Source organism: Diachasma alloeum, unplaced genomic scaffold (assembly GCF_001412515.2).
Source record: "Diachasma alloeum isolate Michigan unplaced genomic scaffold, Dall2.0 Dall_scaffold_00188, whole genome shotgun sequence".
NCBI classification, from domain to species: domain Eukaryota; kingdom Metazoa; phylum Arthropoda; class Insecta; order Hymenoptera; family Braconidae; genus Diachasma; species Diachasma alloeum.
Window position 1 is genome coordinate 427449 of NW_021680354.1, and position 27095 is coordinate 454543.

A 27095-nucleotide genomic window follows, 5' to 3' on the forward strand; every position below is an offset into this window, starting at 1 on the left:
AGTATTTTAAATTGAAAAAAATTAATTATAATAATTGCAAAATACAATTTTTAAAAATCATTAAGAATTCGCAAAAAAAAGAAAGTTATAATTATAAAAAAATATGATACAAAACGTTATATTTTTCGATAGAAGTTGTTGGTAGCGTCTGATTTTTGGCCTTTTGGGCATTTGCTAAAATATCTGATGGAAGATTTTCGTTGTTGTTATCAAAATCATCATAANATTTTATCTGCTTCGAAAATCACCTTTTCATTTTTCAGTCATTCCATGTATTCACTATTCGGAGGTTAGATTTCCTTCCTTGTTATTCTCTTTTAATAGGTGATGCGCATGCGCGTCATGCGTTATTTCGGGTTTCAGTTGACTATAGTCAACTGAAACCCATGCGGTTACACGCACGTATCATATAAATATAAAATTTCAGAGTTTCCAGAAGATTCTAAATTTTCAAGCAGAATTAGGACCAGAATTCCTCAACTTATTAGAATTTTCTACGAAAAAAGGAATATTTCGTGTTGAATTACGCTAAATTTTCAATTAATTGAAAAATCAAGATTATATTTACTGAAATTTTCCCGATTTCTATTAAGTTTCTGGGAATAATTAAACTTAGATTTACAGTTCTCATTGATTTTCCCATGAGATTCTGAATTTTCAATGACGAAGTTCATTGACATTTAAGTGGAACTAAAACGTGATGAAGATTCTCTGAAAGCGTATCGGAAATTTACAGCCAACCAATTTTCAAGAGTACAAAAAAAAATCGAGTTATGGTGAACTTACAAAAATTCATAATTCTAAGATGAAATATCTGCATGAGGCAAGAAATTTTCTCGTTCCCGTAAAAACGAATGATTTTTCAGGACAGTGACACTGAATGCGAATTAGGCGAAAAAAATCATGAAACTTCCGGTTTCCCCGAAAATTCAGTAAAATTCCAGAATTTTAAAGGACATAAAGACGAGAATTCCTTAATTTATTTGAATTTCCAATCTAATATGAATATTCAATGCCAAATTCAATTGAATTTTCAGTGAAATCTCAAATTTCAGGATTTTTTTTCTCTACATCGCATTCAGTGTCACTGTCCTGAAAATTCAAGAATTTATTTACCAGACTTTTCTGGCTTTCTATTCTTTTTCAGGAAAAAATGGAACGGAAATTTACAGTTCTGTTTGATTTTTCCACGAAATTGTGATTTTTCAATGACAAGATTTCCTGAAATTTCAGTGGAATTGAAACACAATAAAACTGTCCGGAATTTGGCACGGAAAATTCAGACAAAATTTTTTAACAGTGCAGAGGGGTCTCATTTTGCCCCGGTCTCCCCAAATTGTTGGTCATTAATAATTACCAATAATGGAGGAGTAAAATTGAACGTAAATGACCGACACCTACAATATTCATCACCCATTAAATCCCGGCTTATCCCCCCAACCCTAAAGTCCTTGATAAACCAGCTGTGGAAAGAACTGAGTGCAATCTTCTGTTCACGTTCGTCAACGTCAAGTAAAACTTCCCGGTTGGCATTCGTCTCCCATTGTTCCTCTGATTTTCTCTTCCCAAAAGGGGGAAAAAGCGAAAAGGATCCCTAATTTTTCTGCTCTACCATATAACATGCGCGAAAGGCAGACGGCACTGATGTGGGAATGGAGATGATACATAAGCAAGAGGAATAGCGTCGAGATCCGGAGAATGCAGAGAGATATGTTGAATGGTATGAATTAATAGCAGCAACTGGAGTACGACGTAATAACGCAGGACAGTTCGAGATAGACTATTACGCTATCACAGTTGTCCGACTACTGCCGATCGGTCTTGTGCTGTCTCTTGGCTGATGATGCGATGGATCCCCTTTACCATTCCCTCTCACTCCAGCAGCATCCAGACTACATTTCGTGCTGTGTCACACGATTGAATCGTTCGTTCCAGTGAACATATCAAGGCTGAGGCGAAAATTACAACTGTCTAGTGGCGGAGGATGACTCGGCGGCATTGTATTTATGGCGAGTGGGGAGAGAATATCGGGGAGAATGACGAGGAATATTCACTGGGCAAATGGTATAGTGGCTGGGCACTTGGACGAGTGTCTAAATAAAGTCGTCTGGGGGCATTCATGGGACGAATCAAGGCAGGGTAATTACGATTGGGGATACAGAAATGGATCAGCTAAATGGAAACTGATTTTTAGCGCTGTCACTGTATATAAACGAAACGTCCCGATTTAACATTCAAACACATAAATGTATTTTGCCGTTTAAACGTCCATTTTTAAACAAGATGTTTAATTTAAGAAAGGTCAAAGAATATTATTGCTGGAATATTGGAGAAATGATTACAACGTGAACAAACGTCTGCATTATTTCTTGATCTGATATGCGGAATTATTTTTTTTTATTATACAGAATGTCAATTATTTAGAGGTAGTGGAAGGGGAAGTTCTGTCGTGTATATATACGCGGTGCGCTCGGCGTGATGTTTTGTACAGTAGTCTCCCTAACTTCGCCACGTTGGGGCTACAAATTCCACGAAATGAGCGGTTGCGGACATCCACACTCTGTCGCTAGAGGGGCATCGCCCAAATAGAGTGAGAGGTTCTTCTTCTTCTATTCCAAAATGGGTTTATCCCTTCAACGTGGTAGGGGCAAGTGCCAATTCTACTCAAGTAACGGAATCTAGTGTTTTGTAACCTTGACGTCCCTGATAGGGTAGCACCAAGTTTTCTCAATTTAAATATCGGTTTCAATTTTTGGTGTATTGACAATAATCTTGTAGTGGGAAATGCTGACTTTTGTCCAGGTCTACTTTATTCTGTATTTAGTTTAGCTCGTGAAGACTCCTTGGCCAGTGTCAACATTGTCGGTGGCCTTGTAAATGTTTTCATTTTCAATTGTTTTGAAAATTTAGTGTCTTTATCTAAGGCATTCCGCTGTAGGAATCATCTTGATGAATACCTGAATTTGAAATATTGTCCCGATTTCAAATTCCAAATTGAGACTGATGAAAGCTAAAAATCCAAGTCCCAGAGATAAATTTGTCAATAATTGAATAGTCACTTTCAAATATTAATTATTCGTTGGATTCAGTTTTTCAAATTTTTCACACGCTTCAAACCATGCACTTTCTAAGAACAGGTGGACGATTCAATTAAACTGGATTCTATTTGGGAGTTCGCTGGCGGGGACCATGTCCGCTATTAATTACCGGAGAGCCCAACAAAGGTAAAAGATGAGAAAAAAGAAAGGAAAAAGAAAAAGAACAAAAGGATAGATGGTAGAAAAGGATATTTTGGATGGTATTGTAGATATCCTATGACAAAACAGACGAGCGACTGTCCCGCTGGGTGTCTCCCAGCGAACTCCCAGAGTGAGATGTTATGGGACACATGGAGTACGAAAGACGTGCCGGAGCAGAGACTGTTTACTGCGCAGTCACCAAGCGCAGAGGGATACACGCATATTACTCACGCACGTTTGGAGTGTTCAGAGTAAGGGAACACTGTCCCCACTGTCGCTGATCGCTGGGAAGTTGTAGAATAGAGAAGGTAGCGAGACTCTACTGTACAGTCGGAGTCAAAACTTTTCTTGGGCGATACGCTACCGCATATTTCGATACTAGTCCCCAAAAATAATAACAATAAACAATTGAATGATAATGAGCAATCGATAAACGTAATTGGAATTGAATGGCTGAAGGCCACTACATGCCGTGTTTCTAAAGCAATGCCTCACAATAAAAGGGAGCCAAAATTGCGACTAGAGAACTAAAATTGCATAATATGAGAGCACTTACAAGAAAAAATTACGCTCGGCGTTTGAGCAAGAAGACAAATTCAGGAAAACTCGTCTGAATCCCTCGGCAATCGGTGGCGACGTCGGTGGAGGTTTCAAAAGAAATGAGGATACCACAGAAAAATATTTTCACCAAAAATAAAGCTCGAAGAGCAAACAAAAAGTATGAATTCACGCAAAAGCGACTCATTTTAGCTAAACTCCAGCGAAGAGCGATGTTAAAATAATTAGCGAACTTAAACTACTTCATTGACTCAACAATGCGATAATCGAGTCGATAAAGTAATTTCATAGATAGAAATTAATAATTGTAGGAGAAAACACAATTCTAAGATTTGATGTAGACAAAGGGGTTCCGTCTCCGCTTAAGAGGGCCCCAATTGCGTATAAAATATGTAATGCTTGATTCAATTATATTTTATACTCAACTCAAGTATATTTTTTTCGTGATTATTGGAAGATTAATGTTGGAATAATCCATCATCTTTATCCACCATCGTCTTTATTAGAAATTTTTTTCAATAGATAATGGTTTAGAAATTGAAAACAAAGCTGAAAAACCCAGAAATTGGATATACGCCCCTTTGCCTATTGAAAGAGGGGTTCTCGGCTCTTACACACCTTTGGTTCTACGGCGATGATATTCATTATCCCCGCCCACTATCGGAATAATCCCGGAATCGAATGATGAATCCCTCGATTCCATTAATTCATGACGTAGTATTTGTCGTCTAGGTTTACGGTAGTAGTATTACCAAGGGATCGAAACTTGGTTTGAGATTTTCCACTCCAAACCGAGAGAACATTTATAATTGATACGATTTATACACGGTATATTGACACAAATTGGACGACCAATGGTTCACCAGAGGTCTCATTGCTGATACAATTGGAGTTTCAAACCAACAGTTCACTCGTATACCTTGAACTCCGGCGCCCGTCAATTTCTGTTATAACCATTTTCTTCCGACCAGGCAAATTCGATATAATGGCGAATACAACGGCTGACTATATGATTTCAACTCCGAGTGCTGGAATCGCTCCCATGTTTCAACATTTGATGACTTCAGCTTCAATTCTTGGCACATGTAAAGAGGAGGAGGAGGCAAAAACATTGAGGGCTATTGTCGGGATAGTAGCTATCTCAAAATTGAATCACTGAGTTTGAAAACACGAATATCCCATTTCTTGTTTTGTCATGATGGCTACAACGGGATTTTTCCTCTTTTATCTCTCTCAGCAGCCATTTTTATTTGTTCTCTGTGACTGAACGGCGCGAGTAGATAAAAGGACAAAAGCTAGGGACTTCAGTTGCATCAACGTCCACTGAAATAACACTGAATTCTACACTGCTAAAACTGATGTCTGAATTTCAAAGATTTTTACACATTTTTCAGAAATTAGAACACGTTTGATTTCATCGAAGTAATATCTTAATAGTGGAGACATTCAAGATACTTCGTTGAATTTTTTTTCATCTTGTTAGAGAAAGAATTCGGCGGCCGATTGCGGGGATGGAGGGAAGGTCAATCATCATGTTGCGACCAAATTTACGGAATTTCGAAACGAAAAAATTGAAAATAAAATAGATCCAGGACGATGCCCAATTTGTATGATGGCTCAAAATACTTGTTTTGATTATAAAAATTACTGAAAAAAATGAAACAAATCATACGTGACGTAATTTGCAAAATTCAAGTTTTTCAACTTTTTTATTCGAAAAGTCGTTATTATGCGCATCTAGAGATCGAAAAAAAAAATTCACTAAAAATACTCTTATAGGCAGTAAAAAATGAAAAATTTTGACGCTTAATAAATCAAAATCGGATGAATAGAACTCGAGTTATTGAAAAAAACCGGAAAAACGAAACAAAAATGATATCTCCGAACCGGGCTGCCGACAAAATCTGAAAAAATTTGCGATATAGTTTTTCAACCTCCCCAATCGTAGAAAAAATCGCCATCAGTTTCCAAGAGGGTGAGGGTCAGCGGTTGACTCATTTGGCGTGGAATACCTCATATATTCTGATTGACTTACATAGAGGCCATCGGGACGAGTATTTTCAAAAAAACAATGTTAATCGGTGCAGTAGTTTTTGAGATATTGAGGAAAAAAGAAATTTAAATAAGTTGTTATATCTCAGTAACTACTGGATCGATCGGGCTGAAACAGGGCGCCAAAATTGAGCTCAATATTAGCTACAATGAGCCAAAATTTTAAATTTTTATCTACAAATTTCACCGTATTGATGTTGAATTTTCTAAAAATTAATCACCAAAAACGAAAGGTCTCGGATGCATACGTACAGACACTACCCTAAAAACATCATTTCTTCAAGTTTCATAACATTCTAGACCATTTGCAATCAAAATTTGAAAATCGAAAAATCGATCAAAAACAAGGCTTCCATTCGGAAGCGAAAAAACACGCCCCTTTAGTTTTGAACAATAAAGACTCAAAATGATGGCACTTATTATATTTTGTATTGTATTTTACAATACAAAATATTTTATTTTCAATAAAAATATTGAAAATATTCAAGATATGTAAAAATTACAAAATGTAATCGTTTATATTGTTGAGAATTTGTAAGCACAGTACATCAAATTTGAGGGAAAAACCACAAGTTTTTTCTATTAATTTTGTTTGAATGTACTTTATATTTTCTGTCTATTTTTTTGGTTTGAAAAATTATATATCTCTGGTTTATTTAAGATAACCTATTGATTCTCGATGATCCAATCAATTTCCTCATCACGTAAAAGTTTAAAAACTGATAGCCGTTGGTTGAGCTTGATATAAGTGCACTAATGAGACAATAAAGAACATGAAAATTCCCGGGAAATTGGACCCTTGGAGCACCAGAGAGAAACTCTAATTCACAGTCGATCGAACAACTTTACGTCCCTTGTTCTAGCCCCGTAACTCATTCAACTTAGCAAAAGCCCTCCCATAGTTGCTCTTTCTTCTTACTCCCTTTTACTCAATTCCCACTAATAAATTCACTCTCCCATTTGCGTATCTGGAACAATCGAAGTCACGTTGGCTCGTTCGATTCATCCAAAAGTTTCGGGAATGGAAGAAGTGATTGTTTTGCCAAAATTATTTTGCAATAATTTGGAATGAGGGCTGGAGAGGAAATGATAAATTTTGACTATATGCAAGTACACTGAAAAAAACTTGTTTCATAACTACATCTTCACTTGTATCGAGAAACTCATGGCTCGAAAATTAACAATAAAAAAATATGTGACACTGAGAAAGAAAACACTTTCGCCAAGAGGTTTTGTACTTGTCTCAAACACGAGAATAATTTATTTGTGTCAAGAAAGTGTTTCTCAGAGCAAGTTTAGTTGAATCAATTTATTTAATAGTTTTTAAGTCTCAAATCCAAAATATTTTAATGCAAAAATCACTTGACTTAGTTCTAAAAGTCTCTTTTTTGTTGTAAGTAAATGGCAAGTACAAAAACTCTTGATGAAAGGTTTCTAGTCTCAGTGTGAGATACTGTTTTATTCTTGTCAATTTTCGAGCCATGACTTTCTTCATACAAGTAAAGCCGTATTTCTCATAAAATTTGTTTAGTATCATTCCTTCATACATTCATTATATATTTTTAACCCTAACATTCTGACCCTTATTCCTTCACCTTTACATCCCGGCCCTCCGTTTTTGGCTCTAATATTCCGACCCTCATTTTTTAACCTCCACTTTTTGACCCTTATATTCTCACACTTAGTATCTGACCCTTATATTACACTTTAGAGCGCTTGGTACAACGCGGGCAGATATGAAATAATCATCCTCGAATTGAAACACCCATCCCCCCCTCGAGTATAAAATATACTTGAATCAAGTTTATGCATATACTTGATTTTTGTATAAAATATACTTAGTTCAAGTATATATTTTTTTCCTTGTAAAATATTTAAATTTCATCTTTAAATATCAACATTAAACTTTAATTAACAAATACATGAATCCGTCCTCATTTGATTATTTTTGTTAACTAGGAAAACCTTAATCCATTGAATTATTGAATAGTCATTTATACAAAGTAACCGAATAATCCATTAAAGAATCGTTTAATTCTAAAAATCTGAAAATGCCCATTAAACAACCAATCAAACAAAAATATCTAAAGTATCACGTTTATCCAAAGATATCAACCAAACTTGACAATAGTGAAATTATCTCTGTAGCTCAGAAGTATCATTAACGCTATGTAGCACACAATTGATATATTTAATGTTGAAAAATCTCCGAGCTAATGATGTAGTCCTTACTCTATTTAAAAAAGTGCTTCAATATCCTTCGAATAATGACGAACCCGAGTGGTAATTGCTTCAGGCCCACCTGAAGCACGATCAGAACTTGATCAGGTTTGTGTAAGGTTCGACTAATCCGGTGATTCCTGATGAGAACCTGACCAAGTTGTGATTCAGCAGATCGGATCTGAAAAACTACAGGCGGGTTCAGATCAAGTTCTGATCAGGTAGGCATGATCAGATGATGCCTCATGAGAACCTGACCAAGTTGTGATCCAGCAGATCGGATCCGAAAAACTACAGGCGGGTTCAGATCAAGTTCTGATCAGGTAGGCATGATCAGATGATGCCTCATGAGAACCTGACCAAGTTGTGATCCAGCAGATCGGATCCGAAAAACTGCAGGATGATTCAGATCAAGTTCTAATTAGGTAGGCACGATCTCACTCTGAGGTCGGCTGCCTGACCCCAATTTGATCAAATTCGGATTTGATGTCTTTGATTGGCATTTGAACGGGCTCAATTGAAGAGAAAATGATCAGATTCAGATCCGGTCCACCTGACATTAATTTTAATACGTTTTTCGGACAATTTAATTAACTATTATTATACTATTCAAATTAAGTTTTATCAACCATTATCAATAATTATTTTCAATCTTTAAAAAGAATCATTATACTATAATTAAAATAAATTGAATTAAATTAATTTAGTTTAATGAATTTAATTTAATTAATCCATTTAATTAACAGCCAGCCCCTCTCAACTGTACAGAAAGGAGGGATGATGATGCCGTAAATACATATTAGAGGAGTATCAAACTTCCATGCAAATGATCTTGAGAAAAAAAATCACCAAATGTCTATTTATTTATTAGTGTTATTGTTATTATCATTATTATTATTCATTAATGAAATAAATAAAAATTTAATTGACCATATTTCATCTTTGAGAATACACACGCACATCCGTGAGATCAGGAATGATCGTAAATTCAACGAATACCCCGATACAAATCATATAGGCAATGTACAGTTTACTCAATAGTAATAGCGAGATAGCGTAGTGGTTAGGGCATAGGATTAGTAATCATAGGGTCCCCGGTTCGATCCCCAGCATCGGTAAAAAAATAATAAGCTTTTTCAGAGGTAATAACAGTAGAGATTCATTAAGAGAGGCAGCCTACGGTGAAAAAATTGAATTATCTTTTGTTTTGGATTAATTATCATTGATAATTGTTATCGATACTGACAGACAGGTCATCCGGTTTTCATACAGTTGACTTGATTAAGTTCGGATCCATTCGTCCTGATCAAATTCGGATTGGTCAGAGGCGTAACATGTCTGATCAAGACCGGATCCGTCAACTTGATCAATACCTGATCGGTGGTCAAGTCTAACCTGATCCGAACTTGATCAAGACCTGACCGGAATTTCCACTCGGGAATATCCTAAGTCGAAATTCCGTGGTTACTCCCACCCGTCAGACATTCTCACTACCCCCGAAATTCATTTCCCCATTTAATTACACACACTATATTATTAGTGTGAATAACACCCTAACGCCACCTTTAACAGTGGAAAACCATTGGTTGCCCCCGTCTCTTTTCATCAACAAAGCAACTCTCGTCTCACCCCCCGGGCTAAACTCGTCGTAACCTCAAATGTGGGTCTGCTATGTTCCAGAGTATGCATACCTCAGGGGCATAAAGCTCCCCCTCTGCAACACCATACCACCCCTTTTCCCACCTCCTGAACTCACCAGCAAATACTTGAGCTCACTGTTATACTGTCTGACAGGAATAACTGTATTCAACTTCCACCCGTAGACTTTGAAAAAGTTTTTCTTCAATCCCTGAAATCCCAAGTACAGGGAATTCCGAGTAGTGGAAACTGTCCGACTGTGAATGCAGAACTAAAGGGGAAAAAAATTCATTCAGAACTTTGCTTTTAATTTTTTTTGTTCAGTCCTTCAGGAATTATGGGAAAGTAGAGAGGATAATTTCTTTGATAAGAAATTTCATTTATCAAAATTGATAATGAGATGGCTTTTAAATGACAAGTTTCTTCGGTCATCATTGTTGCATCGTGTTAATGATATTCCTGAGTCACAAATAAATCCACTGAGTTTATTCTCAAGTTTGATTTATTGGTTTAAATGAAGATAATATTTCAAATTAGTAGCGAAGTGGTAAAACGGCACAAGGCAATTTTGACTATTGACCAGTTTTCAATGAATATCTCGGAATATAAGGGAGATAGCAGAATTTTTATTACAACCTTGTTTGAAATTCAGCTATTCAAACTAGTCAAACGGTCACCGGGCTCAACGAAACTCTCGAGAAACTTCGGGACCCGTCGGGATCACAGTCAGCTACGAAGAAAATCGCCGAAAAAGTAGTATCATTCTAGCCACCGAGAGAGTCACTCTAATCGCAATATTGTATTGCCATAACCGCTCTATCAAGTACATCACCGGAGTACATCGACGCGATATATTCAAGTCTAGCGCTTCGTACAGCGTCTCTATTTAATTCAATTCAATTATCAATTCATTCCGAGTTAATTATCAATTATTTGAGTCAATCATCAAGTTCAATATCGAGAGAATCTCAAGTGTAGTGCATTTTTCAAACCAGCATTTAATTGACTTGTCGAGCAACTCAACAGTGTAACATTATTAATCTATCAAGACGCGTGGGTTATTCCACAATAAAGTACATCAACAGTGTGATTTTATAATTCCGCGTGTTTTAATTTTTCACCTCCTTCCACAATTCCACTTTTCCCCAACCGGCATCTCAATTTAGCTTCAATCTCAAGCAAACCTTTTTTGTAGACCTAATTGAGAGCTACAACAAATGTAATAATGAAAATTTCGATATCTCCCTTAGATTCGAAAATATTCCCCAAAAACTCAACTGGGAGATAAGTCGACTTAAACCGTTTTACCACTTCGCTACTGAAATATTTTGATTTCATTAGTTGTTTAATGATAATTTTTAGATGTTTAGAATGAGTTGATGCTTAATCTCAAAATTACTCCTCCTTCTCCAGGTCATCTTGTGGTTCTCAACTATTTTAATGTCCGCAATGAATGAACACAAAAAATCCATTTATTATTCCCAACGTTTCGAGTGGTAAATCTCACTCCTCCTCAGGGCAATTACTTTATTTCCATATATTTAAAACACTAATTCACTGCAAAAATTTTGTTTAAAAATATGGACCACCAGAAAACCACAAGAAAACTTCATATCTTAACCTATGTCATTGATTAAAACCAAAAAATTCCCCCCCCCCCCCCAACCACTATTTAAAAAAAATTTTAACTATGAGCCCTGAGGAGGAAAGAGTGATTTACCACTCGAACCGTTGGCAATAATAAATGGATTTTTTTGTATTGATTCATTGAGGACATTAAAATAGCCGTGAACTGCAAAATGGCGTGGAGAAGAAGTAATTTTGAAATTAATGTTGACGGTTGGAAAAATAATTCAGTTGGAATTGATTTTTAATTATTTAATATAATGATTTATTCCATAAATACATGAATTTCTTCTTTTGTATATTCAGGTCATAACATACATCAGTCCTCAGTGGCAGAAAAAAAACAATAACAATCACACACATTAGAATTGCAATGTTTTTTCGAATTGAAGGTCTTGTATTTGTCCGTTGAGAGTTTCTCCAATTCCTTCGCGAAACAGACAAAGAGAAGAGACAAATTTATTGTAATGGGTGGACTGATAGTCATGAAGTTAGTCATTCGTTATTTTATCGTCAATTTTGATATTTGGAGCCAATTAGGTTATTAATAATGAATTGAAATTGAAACCATTTAACAATTGTTAATTTTGTTGATTATTCATTGAAAGAGATGTGATTTGACTTTGAAAGGGATTTGAATTCATTTCAATTCACGACAGTTGATATTATTTCAATCGCTTGAATATTTCACGAGATAGAATTAATTTGAATATTATAAATGGATAAAATTGAATTTGAACAGCCATCGACATCATCATAATTTTTAATTACAGTTAAAATTTGAATAAGTCAATTGCTGATAATATTTACCAATTTTTTTATTATCAATTTGACCATCAGTTTGAATATTCAAATTCCGAATTATTTTATCAACCAATAATTGAGAAATTTAAATTACCAATTATTATATTTGTGACGTGAAAGGTTTCCTACCTCCCTTAATTGAGTCGACTCCGACTCAAAAACTTTTGCTCAACTAGCTATGGTCAGAGCTCACGCGGATGTCTCTCAAGATCTAACGTGACGCGACTAGGATAGGATTTGATTAGATATTCTTCGTATAAAACAATCGAGCACCACTGTTACATTAATAATTGACAGTATATTGAATAGATAATTGATAGGTAAAGTATAAAATCAACTGTTAAATGGGTTCGGTTTCGACGCGGATCTACTATAGATTTTTGGCTAGGAGAGGACGTCCGTCCATCTTCAACTCCTGCCGTACTCTGACCTATTCCAGAGCTTCAAAGTCGTTGCTGACCGAAAATGCTAAATAAGTGTTCTCACGGTTTTTCTAACTAACACGGCCATATGTCCATCACTGACAATGGCTAAGGCAATCAAACAGATCCATTCTGAGAAGCTGGACTCAGGTGTCACCGTGAGACTGCTTATTGAGCATTTTGGAGTTTTTCCATCTAGAAAATATTAATTGAATAAAATCGACGTGTGAATATTTCCCCATGTCACATATTATTTTTCAAATTTCAGTTAAGATGAGTAAAAACTTAATTATTGTGAGGTGAAGGTTCTCATAATATTACTGAAGTAATGATTGATGCCGATCTATGAATTTGAATATTTATTAGATGCTGGGCACATTCAATGGGTTTTGACGGACTACGAAGCAGAACTGTTGTTTTAGTTTTCTCAGATGCGCTATGGCACTTCACTCTCTCCGTGTGTTTTATTAGTATACTAACGCCACCACCAAGCAAACGGCCGGGAAGTTGATTAAAATATAATAATTCAATCTTCATTTCCTATTTCCAATGTTTTTTCTTTCAATTTTCAATTATATTTCTTTTTTTTCAATTATATTTCGGTACAGGCACACGGAGAGAAAAATTCAATAAAAATTAAAAAGTCATCCACGAGGGAACTAAAATTCAATAAAAAGTGTGAGTCAGAACTTTTGCACGAATCGCCACGTAAATTCTACGATTTGTTCCGTAAAAATTAACCACTCATCTGATGACTCACCCCTGTGGGGACAACAAGTCGTTTGGCAAATTTTTCCCCAACGACTGAGAAATTCTACGGAACAGCACGTAGAAATAACTCACCAGTTTCCTAAGAATTGTTGAACGTTCAAGAATTTTTAATTTTGGAGGCATAATAAGTCAGGAAGTTTCTGTAAGATTTTACTTCTTCGGGAAAAATTACGTGACAATTTCATACTTTGTTCGGTGATGAACCTGAAGATCCACTGAACGTTTCAGATTTATTCTCTTCCATTCCTATAAAAATTGCCGGAAAACGATTCCGCATTGCGAAGTACGTGAATTGTTCTGTAATTTTTACTGAATATTTCTCTTCGTGCACTAGCTCTCCTAAACCGCTTTGAAAACTGCACTTTTGAGGCAGGTATCACAAAAAAAAATTTATAACAGTGCACCTGATTCCATTTGCACGAATGAAAGCTAAACACTTCCCCCACGAAAACTCATCCTCTCTATGTCAGAACGTCATCAGCGCTGCTAATCCCCTCCCATGATTATCGCTCGGCCAACGTCACTCCACCCACATGCTCCATGTTTAGCTTATTTTCTGATGTGCGGGACCGATATCGAAGCTATAGTCGTTCAATAATTCAGCGCAATCGTGCACCCCTGGTGTATCTCAAGAGACGTGGCCTACATCTCATGTAATACGGACAAGTGCGCTGAGATGGTTATTGAACACCGGGTATATGCGAACGGATGAAGTGAGAAAGAGAGACAGCAGAGACGAGAGGTGAGACTGACACAAACTCGTGGGACTGGTACACACGTACCAAAGATACTGTATCTCAGTGTTTCTCGTTGGTCAGTTTGATAGTACTGCCGACTGCAGGAATGGAACATGCTATATTTAGTTCCGTCCCTCGGAAGGATATCCACTTGATGTATCCAACCGGGGAAATAATAGCAATCCTCTCATGTGGAAATACCGTTGAAATTGTAGGCATCACTGTTCCAAACCCACCGAATGTCGTTGGTGCTCTTTGGTGACGCCGGTATCGTTGAAATTGTATCGCTCCGATACTAGAAGCTGAAGAAGAACAAAATGGAAAATGATGATTCTTTGATGGAGCATAGTCTGCACTCACTGTTGGACCGTAAATTACATTGTCGATGATGCAATAGTTGAATTAACCCTTTGTTGCGTATCAAGCACGCGAAAATATCATTTTTTTTATTGTAAATTTTCTCTCTCATTCAAACCCCCAGCCTCATGTCTAATGTGTCTGCTAGCGTGTACTTTCCCCAATTTTTGAGACCTATCAACTTATTGTAGTTTTCATCCTCAGCACATCTGCTCTCTCTAAATTATTTTATTATCATATTGTTGGCTAAAATTCCGAACTCACTAATGACAGTGTAACAACAGTCCCATTTCTGTTTCCATCGTAGACTTTATCATTTGCCACATTTCTATTCAATGTTCCGGAAAACTCCAACACCTTGACCCTCCCACAGTTGTGATAATCACCTTCTTAACAAAAATAAATATTTCTAATAATCTTATTGCCCCACATAACGACCCTCGCGTTCACTAATGAGTATTACGTCTCCTCCCCTTCACGACTCAAGAGTAATATCCACAAATCCAGGTATGGCGACAAATTGTAATTACGGGCCAGCTGTTCCCTCTCCAACATTTTTCATTTGTCAAAATCTTCACCAATCCGAATTAAGGCCCACCCACCTTTCAAATTTCTCAACCAATAACTCAAAAATAAGATTTCTAGTTCCACTAAGTCCGCCCTCAACCCCTCCAGCTAACTAACTCCTATATAAGGACATACTTGACTATTCATTTTCAGTATTAGTATCAGCATCGAATATCCAGTACCAAGTAGTTGCCTTATGAAAGGAACATCTCTGTTTGTAAAACTTGTTAAAATATATCGCATAGTAAGTGTTAAAGTGAGTGATTCTTCCAAAGTTTCCACATTTCCAAATCTCCTCATTGCTAACAGATCCTCATCTCAATTCTACTCTCCCTAAATTAAAACTAACTGCATAAAGAACTATCGGCGTGCAGTAATAATTTGCTAATACTGTTCTGTAGAGGTCAGAATTTTGGAAATTACAACTCCAAAAAATTCAAAGTCAATGCAGTATTTGAGCAAATAATACACCCTTCACGTGCGGCGCCCTAATAGAAGTTCTGACCGGCAGGGCGACATTTGGTGGGCGCGTGCGCCCGGACATTTGGTCCCGTATATTAGAGCTGCGGGATACTCCCGGTTTTCAAACATGTACGGACCAATTGCGTACTAGTGCGTAATTTTTGCTTCCGAATGGAAGCATTGTATTCGCCAAATTTGAAATTTCCATTTTTTTACGTCAGGATGACTAATTTTGCTCTCAGGAGTTCGAATATGCTGTTTTTAGATCATGTCTGTATGTATGTATGTATGTGAATTTTTTTTTCCAATTTATTTTTTCGACGATCATTCAAAAAATAATCATCGAAGTCTTTTCAATTATGGCTTAAAATATTCGTTTGGATGTTATTTCGGTCGAGTTCGAAAATAGTGGCCATCGCATTATTTCCTTTGAAATTATAGCATTATTAGGGAGGCAATCTTGAGCCGACATTGACCCAACCCTGACCCAACCCAGGCCCGACATTAGCCCGACCATGGCCCGACATTGACCATGTCAAGTCACAGTCAAGTCAAGGTTGAACTACCCTACTAATCTGAAATTGATAACAAAAAACCGAATATGCACTTTTTTGTTTTAATTCGATTAATCCATTCGGAAGCAAATTGCTAATTTATTAGCAAAAAAACTATACTCGATTTACACCTGTGCGATGGGCCACTTGTTTCTTTAGTCCATTGAGTATGATCACGATGTATGGAAAATGCATTTTTAAAAGAATTTAAAGGCCGTGAACCCTCTGCAATAAGACTATGGGGTGAATTGCATGAAATTCTTATTACCATTCAGTAATAATGACTCCATATATTTAAGAGATATATGTTCTTTGAAATTTCTTCAAGAAAAATTATCACACAATACATGAATCAATATTCAAGGACATCGAATGTCAAGAGATCAATTTCGATCTAGGGGAGGGTAGGGTAAAACGGACCGCAGAGCAAAACGGACCACTGACAGGAAATTGGTAATTTTTTTTTTCTTTCCTTCAAATCAGGAACAGTGAATGTGTTGAATCAAAAGTGAGTTTCTTGGATCGCAACCGTCACAGGGGTTTTATAGACAACAAGTGTCGTTGAACCGCAATTTGATCAGATTTGCTGATCACCTCAAACCACAAATGACTTTGAATTTTTGTTTTTACTGCCACTCGGAAGCAAAAACAAAAATTATCAATTTTCTGTCAGTGGTCTGTTTAGCCCTACCTTCCCCCTTTTTTTTACCAATATCCGCGCCTTTGGAAACAATTGCGCTTTCTATAATTGACTAGAAATTAAAAATTTTTTAATAGTGCACCGAAAAAATGACCAATTTAAATCAAATAAAAATTTCTTGGAAATTTTTCTATTCATTTTAACAATATTTTCGCTAGGAATAAATAAGCTCATGAACTTATTTCAATGACAATTTTTCAATTATACGGAATGAATAATCTATTCATCCAATTTTTGAACAGAAAAATTTTAAAAAACTGTTTTGGATCCAAAATTAAAAATTTTTATATTCATTCTAACAATAGTTTCGTTGGAAATAAATAAGCTCATGGACTTATTTCAATGACAATTTTCTAATTATACGGAATGAATAATCCAGTTATCCAATTGTTGGATGGAAAAATTTAAAAAATTGTTTTCGATTCAAATTTTATTTGTTCCTGTATGTATTTAATGCGTCGGTACTCATAGTAATTCCTACATAATCACTCAGAAAGATTTACAGGATCTAAAACTGCTAAAATATGAATTATCCAACACCGATGGTCTTTAGGAGAAACTTTCAACAGACATCTTTTGTTGAAAATTGCTTCAACTACGAAAAAAATCCACCAACGATTTCCCCCGAAATCACTCATGTATAAAATCAATGAGCAATTACCAGAAAACTTAATGCATTCAATTTTTGCGATGAATCCTAGAACTTATGGCTCTTGCGTCAATTATATGAAGAATATCCACTCAGAACTCAGCTTGAATTATCCATCAAATCAGTACTGAAAGGTTTCATAATCATCCCAGCAAGAAGAAAAATTCTTAATTAGAACAGCGAGTGTCTCCATTCAATTGTAACAAAGAAAAAAAAAGAAAAACCTCATCCACTTACCCCTTCTCTTCAATACATTTTTATTTAATACTCCTTTCTCAATTTCATTGTAACAACTCAGCAGTTAAAATCGCTGTACTCGAGAATTTATATACAGATAAATTCGTTTAACCGTATTCTCTCTCGACTATGCCAAGGGGCAATTCTACGCGGGGAGTTTAAAACCGGTTTCACCGGGCACTTCACTGCTGCGCTCCTAGAAACGTTATTTCCGGCCAGGCGAGCCTGAAGAAAATCCTCGGATGTGCGAGTGAGCCGCCCACTCCTCCACCTCCTCACTATCTCATCTTTTCCCTTTTCCCCAAGCCAACGCCAGGAAGGAAAAGAGATCCTCTTGGTATAGTCGACTATACATGTTTCTCATTTTCGACAAGTTTCTCGACATAAAGAAGAGATAGAAGGAGGGAAAAAAGAGGGAATAGAGCCCTCTCGAAACGATGAAATTCTCCTGGATATAAGGATGCAGGAGGGCTTGATGTAATCACCATGATGCAGACTATTGTTGCATTCAAACCTTTTTTACGGTTAGATTTTCTATTTCACGAAGGAGACAGATCTCATGCCCTTGTCAGAGGAGCAACAATTTATTTGCTTTGCTCGTATATGCTTATAAATGCTTTGAATAATCTGAAGCAGTGGTTCGAGCCAACTTTTATCGGGGTTGAAGATACACAGAATGGGGAAATGTTTTGTTCAATTAGAACATTCCTTTGTTTGTCGACATGCACGGAGAGTAATATCGTCATAATATCACAAAACTAATTTCTTGCGCCAAATATCTCATCTCTTGAGGATAAATTTCTTGGGATAAGAATTCCGGACAATTTGTCGGACAATGTCAGATTTTGGTGAAGTGTTCATGACTTGAACATGAACATTTCATGATAAAGTGAGAATTTCTTGCCACAAGAAATCGGTTTTTTCGTGTCAGAAGATGAGAAAATAACTAATAGTACATTACGCAACTAGTGCGGAAAACAGGCGGTTACTCAGGCTGCGCCGCTGGAGTGATACCGCCTGCTGTCCGCACGTGCTGCGTATACTATTTTATATGATAAGTGCGTGAAGAAGTTTGGGGGCGGAGGGGGGGGGGGGGGTGTGGGCGGCGAAGCCCCCCACGAGAAAGGGGGGTTCAGGGGGCGAAGCCCCCGGTGGGGAGGTTGGGGGCGGCGACCCCCCCCCCCACTGAAGAAAAAAGATCACATTTATTTAAAAAAGTAATTATAAAAAAGTGTGATTGAAAAATTTTATTTTCGTTACTGAATTCTCAATGACTTATCACTAATTTCTAGAAATCAATCATCAAATTGCAGTGAAATTTCGGTGAATTCAGTGACATGTTTCTGAAAAGCAAAAATAATTTTTCTCTGTGTTTCCTTGACATTGTTTTGATCATTAGAATTCAATAAAGCCCTTAAGTGACAGTATTTGATCGAAGAAAGAGTTTTTGGCGATCCTGCTGTTGCTTCATTGGAGAATATTTCATTTCCATTTTCTTCAAATGTCACATCACCAATCAACTCCTCCTCATCAGTAAATAAATCCTCCTCACTGCCTAACTCTTCATCACTATCAGAAATAATACGATTTTGGCTCATTTTATCTGCTTCGAAAATCACCTTTTCATTTTTCAGTCATTCCATGTATTCACTATTCGGAGGTTAGATTTCCTTCCTTGTTATTCTCTTTTAATAGGTGATGCGCATGCGCGTCATGCGTTATTTCGGGTTTTAGTTGAGTGTAGGTAGGCGCTCGAAACCCGCTAGAGCTATTCTTCCAGAAGAATATCCATAGATTTTTGGAGTGGGGGACAAGCATATGAGTGGTAATTACGTAGAGTGAGGGTACCCTGGGAAGAGAAAACTTCTGCTAGAAGCCCTATACTTTCCAGTTGACTATAGTCAACTGAAACCCATGCGGTGACACGCACGTATCATATAATAGTATATTTCAGCACGTGTGGGGCAATTTCGTCTTTAACGTGTGTGGGGTTTACAGNAACTATGAGTATTATTCTTGCGTTTACGTTGTAGTTTATTTCAGAGTTTCAATAAAAAATTTTCTATGAAATGATATTTCTAATATTATTATTATCAAAATTAAGATTTTTTAATAATTTATTTTTCATTTTAATTTTCAGGTGTATTTTCAAATTTAAAATTTAACAATTTTGAAGATAATGAAGGGGATTCACTGGCTGAATTTATCAGTTTTTATATGTAGTTTTATATTTTGGTACATTAACGCTGGGGTGGCGCCACACGTTTTTCAGTCCTAAGGAGTGCAATTCTCACTTTTTCACTCCTAAGTAGTGCATTTCTCACTTTTATACTGCTCAACGGTAAAAAGACCTACTTCTCATGCTTAACTACCGTCGGTAAAAGAGCCCTTTTTGGGCTTGAGCAATGAAAAAAAAATATAACTGTCGCTTACGCTCAATCGCTTTGAGTTCGAAGGGAAGCAATATCTTCTTTTACTTCTGTTAAATTATTCTTGTTTTTTAAGGAATATTACCTCATTTCGAAAAAAATATATCACCTGTTCATTCAGTAACTTCCTCGCTAGTCCGAAGAACACCGATTTGTTGTCTGAAATCTACCATTAATTGATCAAATATGTATGCGATGTTTTTTCGCTCAAGAAATGATTCTTGGGATATTATGTCGATTTTTCTCTTAGTGTACGACAAAAATAATTTCTTGGTAGGTTTCAGACAAGAAATCCGTGTTCTTCGGGAAAAGGGAGGATGATACTGAATGAAAAAATGATATTTTTTTCTGGAAATTGAATAATATTTCTGAAGTGCCGAAGTAAGTTTGAGAGGAGGAAAAGATGTTATTGCTTTCCTTCAGACTCATTGCGATTGAGAGCAAGTGACGGTTATATTTTTGAAATATCTGAAGGTTCTCCCCTGTATTTATTCAATTTTGTATTCATTCAATATGAAATTTTCTATAATCCATGATTCACTGAATCGAAGCTTTTAGTATTTTAATAATTTAATAATTTTAATAATAATAATTTAATAATTTCAATAATTTTCTCATCTTTTGACACAAAATAAACGATGCCTTGAGGCAAGAAATTGTCACTTTATCGCCATGAGTTCGCGTTCAAGTCATGAACATTTCAGAGGATTCTTACACGGTCTGAGACTCATTATACGAAATTTTTATCCCTGGCGCTTTATTCTTAAGAAATGAGATATTTGACGCAAGAAATTAGTTTTGTGACATTATGTCGATTTCTTTCAGTGTAGCTCTAGCCTTTGTCTCGAGCGTCCTTGCAAAAATGAATGAACCTACAGCAAAATTTCTCGTGCTCATCTTGAATTTTTATTCTTATTTCGAATGAAGAATGGGAGTTTGACAGTTTGCGCCTCATTTCTAGTGCCAAGCACTAAAATTTTTCGTCGATTTTGTTCTCCGTGTACTCGTACGTTGAATATAACAGGAGCCTATTGTACATGTACAGGAAGAATCGCGGTTTTTCAGACCTAGTAACATAAAAGCATTTTCAGACAAAATACCATGAAAACAACTCAAAAATTAGGCGAGGGTAGGGCAAAATGGACCCCTAGGGCAAAACGGACCACTGATAGAAAATAGCTAATTTTTGTTTTTTTTCTTTCCTTCAAATCAGGAACACTGAATGTGTTGAATTAAAAGGGAGTTTCAGGATCATAATCGTCACAGGGATTAAATAGACCAGAAGTGTCGTTAAACCGTAATTTGATCATATTTGCTAATCATCTTAAACCACAAATGATTTTGAATTTTTGCTTTTGCTATCAAAAACCTATGAAAAAAATTAAAAAATTATCAATTTCCTGTCAGTGGTCCGTTTTGCCCTAGGGTTCCGTTTTGCCCTACCCTCCCCTACATTTAAAAAATTATATTAAAAAATGTAATTATGGGACAATGTCGATTTCATGAGAGTTATCTGACAAATTTCGATCATTTTAATTGTCATGCATCTGACGAAAATTGAAATCTCATTGGAAGTTCATGAAATTACCAGATTCTTCAGTGACAACATCCACGAAGATTTCACAAAAATCTTTCGTTAAGGTTTTTCACGTAGAATTTCGGGCGTAATTTCCCAATAATTCTTTTCTGATATTAAATGTTGTATCGTTTTCTTTGTTGCAGGAGCGGGATTTGTCATTGCCATTGAAAGGAGTAAGAAGACATTGCGCATCGTACGTATAAAGATTTTGAGAATACAATGCAATTTTTCGAGCCAGTTGATTCGCGTGCAGCACAGTGCCTTTCCGTTATTTCCACAATAAATTCGATATATTTGTTTCCACCTCAATGTTTCATGCGGCTTCGACACGCTCCGAGGCATTCGATTTTTACCCTCTTTATATATTTATTTATTTGATTGTTTCCTTTTCACCTCTTTGGTTTATTTCCTTCACATATTATATCAGGGAATGCACGCGCAGGGGGTTTTTCCCTCGCTTGTATTGGAAATCCAACGGATATTCAATATTATCGTTCTCGGTTACTTGATCAATAATACAGGAGTAACAGATGGATGAATTCTAGAAGGCATCGAGCCGGTCTGTTGACAGTGGCGGGACAAGTCACTGTCAGTGGTAACGGGGTGAAGTGCCTTCGCTGGGTAAACGAGTTCGTAATACGGCTTCCTAATAACCCTAGGCTTGTTTGCTCGTGGCTTCTCAATGGGGTATCCATAATTCGGGTAATTGATTGGTGAAATGTTCAAGATGTATCGATCCAAGCAAAAAATAGGGGCCTGTGGTTTTTTTGGAGGTTTAATGGAGCGGAAAAAATGAATGAGGAAGGGAGACTGTCTGAACACAAAGCCGGTAGAGCGGAAAAACTCAATTTGAAACTTTCACCCGTAAAATGCAGAAAACAAACATCATTAGCAAAGAAGAAATCTCTTTTCTAAATTCATAATGGTTAATTGTCCTGGATCTAGGAACGGATTTTTTTTCTCATGACTCAGAAAACAGTTTGTTTGAATGCGGTGATGGAATCCCCGTCGTTTTTAGATTTTTCCTTATGACACAAAAACTTCGTGAATGCAAAATTCAGAAAAATTTGTATTCCTAATTTCTGATATATTGAATGCATTAACAATTTTTTTGGTCCAGACTTACACCAATAAATAATTAAAATCTTTTGAAAGCTCGACTCGCTGAAAATCCCGAAAATCCGTTTAACACTTTAAATTTTCTAAATTGTGTACCTGATGAGATCGCGTTTTTCAGCCATCTGAGGACTGTTTCCCTTTTATATCCCCATTTCCTATTCATTGAAGGTTCGAAATTACCCATAAACGAGGAATAAATTATTTTTTCCAACTTTTTTTTATGAAATCGTAAAAAGCACAGCTCAGGGATTCTCCTAGCATGCAACCAACTGCGTTCGGCGCAGAGCTGCGACCATTCAAGGGCTATTCAAGTGAAGAAAATGAACACTTTTATCGCGGAGAAAATTTCTTTCTTAAACTAAGAACCTTGATTTTTTCTTTATTTAAGAACACCAACAATGCTCTCCCACTGAAAAAATGTACAGAAGAAAAAGAACTTAATTTTAATCCGAGACTAATTATTTATTAATTATTCATAATGGGTAGGGGAGAGTGAGGCAGAATGAAACAGCCGAAAAACGACTTTTTGACGCAATTCAAGCAAAAAAAAAATTTATTTAAATCAACTTTTTTTAAATCAACTTGTATTAATTTTTTTTTATTATTAGGAGTGCTGATAAGAATAATAATTTTCTATTCTGTAGAAAAGGACATGGGGGGCGAAAAAATCACTGATATTCGAAACTCCTATATAGTGTATCAACTACCTCCACAGATGAATCCCACTTCCCTGTTAGATCTCGATCTCAACGTCCACTAGTCAGCTTGTCCCCTAACTCTCCAGCAGCTAAACTAAGACCTCGTCATCGCTGAGTCTATGTTCTCTCCTCATTCGAAACTCCCGAAGATTTTTCATATATATTTTATATCGAGACGACAATATTAATAATTTTCACTGATTTTATCCACAGTTCCCTGTTCAAGTAATATGAAATATTTCATCTATAATTCAATTGATTAGATTAGGGCGATTACACTTTTCTTTTTTCATTCGATTGAAATTCAGCATCACATTTTCCTCTCCCCCCGCCCTCCCTTGGTCTTTCCTGGGCCTTTTTCTGGATTTTGGATTTTGCTATTTCATTTTCTTTTCAATTAATCCATTGACAAAGTCTTGTCCCGTCAAAACTTTTCAATAATTTTCCATTCTGCTGAATGGGAAAATATTATTTCCATCAATATTCCCAATAATAAAAACAAAAGTTAGTAAACAAAAGTTGATAAAAAAATTTTTGCTTGCACAGACAAAAAATTCAATAAAAATTACCGAAAATAAAACGTAAAAATTACGTTTCGGAACGTAATCCGCAGGCGAAGTAAAATTCAATAAAAAGAGTGAGTCGGAACTGAAATTGTACGAATCGCCACGTAAATTCTACCATTTGTTCCATAAAAATTAACCACTCGTCTGATGACTCACCCCGCTGTGGGGACAACAAGTCGTTCCGTAATTTTTCCCCAACGATTGAGAAATTTTACGGAACGGAACGTAGAAATAACTGACCAGCTTCATAAAAATTGTTGAACGTTCAAGAATTTTTAATTTTGGAGGCACAATAAGTCGGAAATTTTCTGTAAGATTTTACTTCTTCGGGAAAAATTACGTGACAATTTCGTACTTTGTTCGGCAATGAACCTGAAAATTCACTGAACATTTCAGATTTCTTCTCTTCCATTCCTATAAAAATTGCCGGAAAACGATTTCCTATTGCGGATGAAGTGCATTGTTCCGTAATTTGTACAATTCCACAAATAACCATTCCACAAATAACCTTCATCATTCTGCATTCTTTTATTTTTTCTCTGTTTCCAACTCCAATTAACTATTCTATAAAAGATTTAAAAATTCAAAGTTAATCAGTTTTTGTTAGGATGGGAAAATGAAATTTTCAACTTCAGAATTTTCCACTTTATTCATCAAATATTTTCTCATCCATGTTTTTTTCTTGTATTTTGTACACACGGTCGATGCAATTTCCATGGGCAATCCCCTGAGAGAATCCTCCACTGATTGCCGCTGTCCACGTGATTGAGAATTATCTGATAAGAGAGTCACAGTTAATCCAAGCTTGGAAAAACAATCACGAAGATTTTTTTTCTTTTTTAAATCAGCCCATCATCGCACTCTCCACTTTTATCCTCTTCATTTGTCCTCGCAATTTGACCTTATTAGGCTGTACCATCACTCGTGCGAAGTGACGGTTGAGTAATCCACCAGGCAAAATTGAATCGATTCAACCTGAGGTGGTTGTTGTTACCTATAGCGAGGTCTTGCTGGAAAATGTGAAATGTAGTTTCGTGTCTCTGGGAAATAATACCCAATGTATTTCTCGTGGAGTAAGGACGAACTGACTGGTGCAAACGGCTTCAAACGACACGCATGCTTCAGAGGGTATTGAATTGATGCAGCCTAGGCATTTTATCCTCGTGATTTTCAGCAATTAGTCATTTTGTTGGGTACCAGTTAAGTGATTTTGCACTACCTGATGAATGGAAACGTCGAAATTAAAATGGATGATCGTGGATTATTCACTGCAGGCATTCCAAACAGTTGAAGAAGAAATATCAATGGCGAAGGCAAAGGCGTCTGTACTGTATAAGGGAAGTTAGCTGCGCTGTTATAAATATTTTTGGTCTATATTGACGGTATATTTTTTTATAAACATAGTACATTGAATTTCGCAGAGAAAAAAAGTTTTAATTTTCAGGGACATATCACTGTTTTTCCGGAATTTATCCTTAACCCCTCATGTACGGGGTCAAAGCATGGTATCGACCCATGCGAATGTGAATGCCTGTTTTCAAAATTGATTATTTCCAAAACTATGAAGAATAACTTGATCAGACAAACACAATTGGCAACCGGAATACTATAGCTTCAATTAGATACCGATTTAATAATTTTCCATTTATTAGAAATAATCGAATTCGAGTAGGATTGAGCACACACTACGCTTGGTAACAGAAGGGCCCCGTCCGTGAGGGGTTAATTAGTAGGGATTCATGGTTGTGAAATTTGGTGAGTGCTCAAATTTTAAATTGAGTGATTTTGTCATAAATTTTCAGTGACATTCACAACTAATTTCCGGTAACAGAGATCCTAATTCTCAGCGACATCATCGTTAATTTTCAGAGCAATATAATTGATTTTCAGAAATTTATCCTCAATTATTAGGGATTCCGAATTTTGAAATTTTGTGAATGCAAAACTGAAATTGAATAATTTTGTCATTAATTTTCAATGACATTATCACTCATTTCCAGTGACAGCGATATTAATTTTCAGGGACATCACTAATTTTCAGAGCAATATCATTGATTTTCAATGATAAACATCACTAATGACGGTCTAGTCAGTGTTCAGTATCACCAATAGTTGATGATAGATTCCATGAAATCAGTGACATATTTCTAAACAAGTGGGAAATTGCTCTTGTATTGTATAGTATAGTGATTTTTCCTAATAAATTAGCAATATGCTTCTGAAGGATTATTTTGCACATCATTTCCTTCTATCGTGTATATAATAGTTCATATGTAGTTTGGTTCATTTTATTAAATTGAATAAGATTTCTTTTTAACTAATTTTGTTAAATTTTCAACGTAGTTGAATGTTATCATCATCATTATTCTTATTATTCCTTATCTTTTTTACAGTTCTATCTCTCCCCTCAACCCTTCGATACAATTCGGTTAATAGAAAAATTGTATTTACATATACTTGAATGAATTTGAAAGATCATATTTACAGAAACCATTAGAATGCTCACTTTCAGAGAAATTCCTGAAACATTCGAAATTTTCAACAATCATCATAAAAATCAAATCAACCAATATACCTATCGGTAATCATCTTTTACCTTCGACTGAATGGCATTAAGCCAAATATTTTAAGCTATGATTAAATTCATTTGGAGCTTGATGTTCAAAAATATCCCCGGAATTCAAATTTTCAAAAAATTTCAAATTTTTACAAATTTTAAAATAAATCAAAATAACGATTATTGCTATCGCCTTTATGTCCGAACTCGGTCGAAAGGACATCCAATCAAATTTTTTAAGCCATCATTCACTCAATTTAGACCATTTTTTTTACTTATCGTGGGACAGCCGATTTTCGAAAAAATTCGAAAATTAGAAAAAGTAGTTGCTAAATTAAATTTTAATTAATGGTGATTGATAGGGCTCAACAATACCTACACTTGAAAAAAAAATTCAATTCCATCCATTCATTAGCGAACAAATGAAGAAAAACATTGTTACATACGTACACACATACACACACGTGCGTACAAGGTCTAAAAATTTCTTTTTCGGACTTATTGCATCATACTGCGTCGATATGACACAACAAATCCAGAACTTAAATTTGAAC

At 35.9% G+C, this 27095-nt stretch overlaps 1 long non-coding RNA gene across 1 annotated transcript in view; it reads left to right on the forward strand.

Moving 5' to 3' along the window:
* Positions 1 to 27095, forward strand: part of LOC107048374 — a 211233-nt gene that overhangs the window by 162611 nt on the left and 21527 nt on the right. The window contains exon 3 of the long non-coding RNA XR_001461678.1: positions 21745 to 21794. This is a non-coding gene — a long non-coding RNA (uncharacterized LOC107048374). The remainder of the gene's footprint in view (positions 1 to 21744; positions 21795 to 27095) is intronic.